General features: G+C 36.8%; 1 protein-coding gene across 1 annotated transcript in view; it reads right to left on the bottom strand.

The window, feature by feature from the left end:
• Positions 1 to 7,919, bottom strand: part of IL6ST (interleukin 6 cytokine family signal transducer) — a 57,617-nt gene that overhangs the window by 45,998 nt on the left and 3,700 nt on the right. The window contains exon 2 of the mRNA XM_017874166.1: positions 1,396 to 1,483. The gene's annotated coding sequence lies outside the window, so the exon portion shown is untranslated. The remainder of the gene's footprint in view (positions 1 to 1,395; positions 1,484 to 7,919) is intronic.

A 7,919-nucleotide genomic window follows, 5' to 3' on the forward strand; every position in this document is an offset into this window, starting at 1 on the left:
AAAAAAAAAAAAAAAAATTGAAAGAATTATGGCCGGGTGCGGTGGCTCATGCCTGTAATCCCAGCACTTTGGGAGGCCAAGGCAGGCGGATCACAAGGTCAGGAGTTCAAGACCAGCCTAACCAATATAGTGAAACCCTGTCTGTAATAAAAATACAAAAATTAGCCGGGCACAGTGGCGCGTGTCTGTAGTCCCAGCTACTCAGGAGGCTGAGGCAGGAGAATCACTTGAACCTGGGAGGCGGAGGTTGCAGTGAGCCAAGATCACGCCACTGCACTCCAGCCTGGGCGACAGAGTGGACTCCATCTCAAAAAAAAAAAAAAAAAAAAAAAAGAGAATTCACAGTACTTTGCTTATTTTTTCCCTCCTTTCCTTCTGTTGACACCAATACTTAATTTAAAATTCTATTAATAGCACTATTGCCTCACCTCTTGCAGAGTTTTCTAGGCATATATTATAACCATACATTGTATACACTATCCTTCCTTGAAATCTGCAGGTTACTTGAGAAGCTTCTATGAAGCCAAAAGCTAACTAGTAACCATAAATACAGGAAAGATTATTTCTGAAAACCAAATGCTGTAATCATTCCTCAACTATCGTGATACAACATGGTAGTGTGCAGAAAGGAGCTAGATGATGTATAACAAGTATTGCTACTTTTAATGTTAGAGAAACAAAGTTTATAAATGATTTACTTAAAATAGAACAAATTCAAGATTATCCCTATAGTTGTTCATTCTCATTTCATTTCCATATATTTTCTCAAGTGGGAGAAAAGCAGTAGAGTTACAATTGATAAATATTTAATGGTTATGCTCTTTACAAATTATTTTGTCACCTATGGATTGTAATTTTTTTTTTTTTTTTTCATTTTCTAACTTAACCTAAGGATGAAATAAAAAGCATGAATATACTTAGATTTACATTGCAGGTGAAAATTACATTGCATGTCAATATAAACTTTATTACTATGGTAACATTACTATTACAATTGTAGAATAGTATTATGAACTAAAATTGCCAAATAGAAGGCCAAATAATGCTTGTTGAATGAGTAAGTTGAGTGGGGATCAAGATGAAGAAAATTTCTAAATATCTTTCATGGTACAGTGTTACTGTGAATAAATTGCCAGAAATTGGTAACACCTACACTAAATTAACTAATTACTAGTTTTTAAATTATCCACATTATGTTCTCTTCCATTAGTATCAATTATGAGTTCATAACAATTAACACTAGGATACTATTTTACATTACACAAAATGTTTTCAAATAAATTATTTTACTTTAGTCTCCTAATATCCTAAAGAATTAGGTGAGTAGGGCAGGGATTATTTATTGGAACTTTACAAAACAAAAAATCAAAAATTCAGACAAGACCAATTACTTACCCAAATCACAAAATCAGTAAGTGAAGGAGTAGGGATTTGAAGCTAAGTCTTCTGCTTCCAAATGTCATGCTTTTTCCATTGGGTTTCACTGTAAAGAGAGGAGAGTCTTGTTCAGAAGGCTGGCTTTGATAATTTTATTACACAGTATGTATACTTTTAAAATCCCCGTCTGCTCTTAGGCTTTCGGGTTTGCAGTAAGTATCCCACTTTAGATATGTTCTGAGCTTCAGAATAAAATAAACCCATAAACATTTGTATAAGAGTATTCAAATATCCTAGTGCTTTTTTTTTTTTTTGAGACAGTGTCTCACTCCCATCACCCAGGCTCCAGTGTAGTAGCACAATCACAGCTGACTGCAGCTTCAACTTCCTGGGCTCAGGTAATTCTCCCACCTCAGCCTCCCAAGTAGCTGGGACTATAGGTGGCACCATCATACTTAGCTAATTTTTTAATTTTTAGTACAGACAGTGTTTTGCCATGTTGCCCAGGCTGAGCTCAAGCGGATCTGACCATCTTGGCCTCCCAAAGTGTTGGGATTACAGATATAAGCCACCACGCCCAGCCCTAGTGCTATGATTTGATATACACTTGCAAACATTATTGGCTCACCCACACCTAATGCAAACTTCCCTGATGTCTATGTAATGTCACAGAAACATGAAAGGAACATTCACGACAGAAGAAGTTCTTTAACAATCACATCTTTTTTTTTCTACTAGCACTAAATTAAGCCTGCTAACAACTATTCTATGTAACCAGAGATAAAAATTCATTTTAAGATTTGTTCACTTAAATTCTAGCTTAAGTACTAGTGCTCCTCTTTGAAGTAACTTGAAACTTAGGCAAGGAGCTGAATCTTCCATTATTGTTTCATACACATTAAGCCTTTGATATAACTTAATAACACATAAGGAATTAAATTTATAAAAATATTTTTTAAATGTCTAACGAAAAGAAATTGAAAAAATGCCATGTGAAAGTGCACTATAATCCCACCAAGAGACAACCACTATGAACATTTTGGTGGATATTCTTGCAAAATTTTCTGTACATGTATTATACAACTTTATATTGTATAAATATACACTTTCCTATTTTACAAAGATGAAATCATATTGAGAAATGTTTTATAACGTTTTTCACTTAACACTATATAGTGGACATCTTCCTAAGTAAATATTAATATATATGGAATAATTCCTTGTAGCCTTTGCTCAAATTCACCTCCTCATAGAGATCTTCCCTAACCACCCTGTGTTGCCTACACTCCTTTCCTGTTTGTTTGTTTGTTTTTTCCTACAACACTTAACACCTTCTAAAACAGGCTAGCAAACATTTTCTGTAAAGGGCCAGATAATAAATATTTCAGGCTTCGCGGGCTTTAAGTTCTCTCTTGCAATTAGTTAACTCCATTATTAAAGTGTAAAAGCAGCCACACACAATATGTAAATATTAAGTGGGCATAGCTATATTTCCATGCAACTTTATTTACAAAAATGGCCACAGCTGGATTTGGCTTATGGGCTATAGTTTGCCAACCCCTGTTCTAAATACAATACAATTAACTTAATTTTCTTGTTGTTTGTTATGGGCTGAATTGTTCCCTCAAAAAGATATGTTGAAGTCTTAACCCCAGTACCACAAAATGTTACTCCATGGGCAGATTTACTTGGATGTTACACTGGAGTATAATAGGCCTTTAGTACGATATGACTGGTGTCTTTAAAGAGACAGAGCCAGGAAGAATACCATTTGAATGCAGAGGCAGACATCGGAGTTATGCAGCTGTAAGCTAAGGAATGTCAAGGACTGATGGCTACCACCAGAAGCTAGGAGAGGCAAAGGAAGATTCACAGAAACATGAAAGAGTTTCTGTGTTACATTAAGTCCTTCTAGCCTCCAAAACCTTGAGAGAATAAATTTGTTACTCTGAGTTACCCAATCTGTGGTACAGGTTGAACATTCCAAATCTGAAAACTGAAATGCTCTAATTCCAAAACGTTTTGTGCTCTGGCATTTTGGATTTCAGATTTTAGGATTTGGGATGCTCAACTTTAAGTATATAATGCAAATATAACACAATCTGAAAAAAAAATCCAAAATTCAATATACTTCTGTTACCAAGTATTTCAGATAAGGGATACTGTAACAAAGGGATGCTCTATCACAGTAGATCCTAGGAAACTAACACATAGTCTATGTACCCAAAATAAAAGGTAAGTGAAGAGTGGAATGGCTAGGCCCTATGGCAGGTGTGTGCTTGGCTATATCTTCTTTGGTGATGTATCTGTTCAAACATATTGATCAACTGGGTTTCCTGTTTTCTTATTAAGTTTTGAAAGTTCTAAGAAGATACTCTGGCCTTTATTAGAAAATGGATTTTTGCATTATTTTCTTGTATGCTTGCCTTTTCATTCTTTTAACAGTGTCTTTTGAAGAACAGGAGTTTTAATTTTAATAAAGTTCAATTCATCAATTTGTGTTTTCGATGTATCTAAGAAGTCTTTGCTTAATCTAAAATCACAAAGGGCCTGGCGCGGTAGCTCACACTCGTAATCCCAGCGCTTTGGGAAGCCGAGGTGGGTAGATCACCTGAGTTCAGAAGTTCGAGACCAGCCTGGGCATATGGTGAAACCCTGTCTCTACTAAAATATTAAAAAAATTAGCCAGGCATGGTGGTGCACATCGGTAGTCCCAGCTACACAGGAAGCTGAGGCAGGAGAATTGCTTGAACCCGGGAGGCAGAGGACGCTGCAGTGAGCAGAGATAGCACGACTACACTCCAGCCTGGGTGACAAAGTAAGACTCCTTCTCAAAAAAAATAAAATATAAAAAATAAAAATAAAATCAAAAAGGTTTTTTCCTATGTTTTATAGAGTCATTTAGGTCTTAATTATTTTAAGTTAATATTTATGTATGGTGTCAAGCTGAAATTTGAGTTATTTTATATATATGGATAATTATTTCAAAACTATTTGTTGAAAAAACTATCCTTTCTCAAGTGAATTGCCTTTGCGCCTTTGTTAAAAATCAGCTGTTCACATAGGTGTAGGTCTATTTGGGTACGCTCAATTCCAGGGTGGGCAAGCTTTTCATGTATGAGCTAGGGGGTAAATATTCTAGGTTTGTGAGCCATAAGGTCTCTACTGGGGCTACCAATCTACTGTTATGACACAAAAGCAACCACAGAAAATACATAAACAAACAGGGGTGGCTGTGTTCTAACAGTACTTTAGGAAAACAGAAGGTAGGTTGACTCCTACTCCATTTGTTCCACTGATCAATTTGCTTATTTAAATGCTACCACCATACTGTCGTGATGACTGTAGCCTTATAAATCTTGAAATCAATATTCTGTGTGCACTTAAAAAGCACTGCTGTTGCTGGTAGAGTGTTACATAAATGGCCATCACATGAATTTGGTTGATAGTGTTCAAATCTTAGATATCCTTACTGATTTTCTGACTATCATTGTTCAAAAAGGGATATTGAAATCCCTGAATATAACTGTGCATTTATTTCTCCTTGCAGTTTCTACCCTGTGTGTTTTGAAACTAAGTTATTTGGTAGATCCTCTTGATAAACTGACCCCTTTATCATTAGGAAATACCCTTCTTTACCACTAGCAATATTCTCTGAAATCTACTTTAATATTACTATAGCCAATTCTGTCTTATTTTGATTAGTGTTATCATGACATATCCTCTCCCATTCTTTGTTTAATCTGTATGTTTTTTCATATATAAGTGGCATATGTAGGGGGTAAGGCTGCATGTGATTGTAGCCAATCTGATAATCTCTGCTTTTCAATTGGATGTTTAGACCATTTACATTTAATATAATTTGTAATATGATTAGGTTTAAAGCTATCAGCTTCACATTTGTTTTCTACTTGATTGTTCTTTGTTCCTGTTTACTTTTCTGCACTTATTTTTGTTAATTATTTTTTATTCTCTTTTCCTTGTTAGCATTATAATAAGCTATAATTCTTTGTTTTCTTATTGGTTGCTTTAGGTTTATAGTGTATATCTTTAACTTCTCACAACCTATCGTCAAGTAATATTATGTCACCTCATGCATAGTATACAATAGTATACTTCCATTTCTCCCCACAGACCTTTGTGTTATTTTAGCATACATTTTACTTTTGCATATATTAAAACTTCACATTGGTAGCTCCCACCTGTAATACCATCACTCTGGGAGGCCAAGGCAGGAGGATCACTTGAGCCCAGAAGTTTAAGACCAGCTTGGGCAATATAGTAAGACTCCCGCCTCTACAAAAAATAAAAAGTTAGACAGTTGTGGTGGTGCATGCCTATTGTCCCAGCTACTTAGGAGGCTGAGGTGAGAGGACTGCTTGAGTCTTGGAGGTCGAGGCTGTAGTGAGCTGTGGTTGCACTACTGCATTCCAGCCTGGGTGACACAGTGAGACTGTCACATATTTACTCATGTGGTTACCATTTCTAGAGCTTTTAATTCCTTTTTATAGATCCATATTTTCATCTGGTATCACTTTCCTTGGCCTGAAAAACTGCCTTTAACATTTTTTTGTAGTGTGGGTAGAGAAAAGCCTAAACAGATTTGAAAACAAAACCAAAGTGTGAATGCTAAGAAGTATTTAGCCTAAAATAACAAGCACAGTTCAAAGTGAGAGAAGATACTGCTAATTACACTATTAACGGATCAAAGGAAAATGACAGGGTCATTCCAACAGATGTTTGAAAAGCATCTGATAACACTCAACATTCAACAACTGTTCATTTAAAACTTAAAAATAACAACAAAGTGTCAGAAAACTAAGACTGAAAGAGACCATCCTTACCTTGGTGAAGGATAACAAAGAAGACACAGGAACCGTAGTACCAGATTGCCTGTGTTCAAATTTCAGGCCCTATATTTTAACATCTTAGGCAAGTTTTTAAATAGCTTTCACTTTTATTTCCTTTATCTGTAAAAACGGGGTACCACCACCACCTACCCATCTCAGAATGTTATGATTAAATAACTCAATATACATAAAGCGCTTAGAATCATTTGGCTCATTGTAACTATTCAATAAAAGGTTAACAGCTGTTATTATTAGTGCAGCTTTGGCTGTTGCTGCCACAGGTACTACTATAAGAAACCTATAAGGCCAGGAGTGGTGGCTCATGCCTGTAATCCCAGCCCTTTGGGAGGCTGAGGTGAGTGGATCACAAGGTCAGACCAGCCTGGCCAATATGGTGAAACCCTGTCTCTACTAAAAATACAAAAATGAGCTGGTCATGGTGGTGGGCATCTATAGTCCCAGCTACTTGGGAGGCTGAGGCAGAAGAATTGCTTGAACCCGGGAGGCAGAGGTTGCAGTAAGCTGAGACTGCACCATCGCATTCCAGCCTGGGTGACAGAGTGAGACTCTGCCTCCAAAAAAAAAAAAAAGGAAGAAAGAAACCTATAATAAGCATCTATAGGTTTACAGATAAAAATTAGAAGCATTCCTATTAATGTCAGGATTCAGACAAGATGCTTGAAGTCATCACTTATTCACCACTGCTCCAAAGGGCTTAAGCAAAAATATAATAAGATCTAAAAATGGAAAATAAATTGTGAATGATATGATCATCTATCAAGAAAGAGTGAGAATCACATGACAAACTATTAGGACTATTGAGAATTTAACACAGTAGTCAAACAAAACATCATCAAAAAATAGCTCTCCAGCTGGCGCGGTGGCTCATGCCTATAATCCCAGCACTGTGGGATGCCGAGGCAGGCAGATCACCTGAGGTTGGGAGTTCCAGACCAGCCTGACCAACATGGAGAAACTCCATCTCTCCTAAAAATAAAAATTAGCCGGGAGTGGTGGTACATGCCTGTAATCCCAGCTACTCAGGAGGCTGAGGCAGAAGAATCACTTGAACCCAGGAGGCGGAAGTTGCAGTGAGCCGAGATGTCGCCATTTTACTCCAGCCCAGGCAACAAGAGCAAAACTACGTCTCCAAAAAAAAAAAAAAAAAAGCTCTCCTACATACCAGTAATAACTAATTAGAAAATGTAACAGAAGGCTGTGTGCAGTGGCTCACGCCTGTAATCCCAGCACTTTGCGAGGCCGAGGTAGGTAGATTTCTTGAGCCCAGGAGTTCAAGACCAGCCTAAGCAACATGGCAAAACCCTATCTCTATAAAAAATTAAAAAATAAAAAATTAGCTGGGCATGGTGACGCATGCCTGTAATCCCAGCTACTCAAGAAGTTGAAGTGGGAGTATCACTTGAGCCTGGGCTATAGAGGCTGCAGTAAACTAAGAAGCCAAGATTGTGCCATTGTACTCCAGCCCAGGTGACAGTGCGACACTCTGTCTCAAAAAAAAAGTCTCGCAAAAAAAAAAAAAGACAGTCTAAAGGTAAACATAGCACTGATTGGCAAATGAATAGACAATTAAATCAATGGTACAAAACAACAGTTGTGAAAGGTTTCAGAAACGCTTGTGATATACATAGTCAAAATGGCTACAGGTTTTTTTTTTTTTTTTTTTTTTTTTTT

The sequence above is a fragment of the Rhinopithecus bieti genome, unplaced genomic scaffold (genome assembly GCF_001698545.2).
Source record: "Rhinopithecus bieti isolate Rb0 unplaced genomic scaffold, ASM169854v2 scaffold_6513, whole genome shotgun sequence".
NCBI lineage: Eukaryota > Metazoa > Chordata > Mammalia > Primates > Cercopithecidae > Rhinopithecus > Rhinopithecus bieti.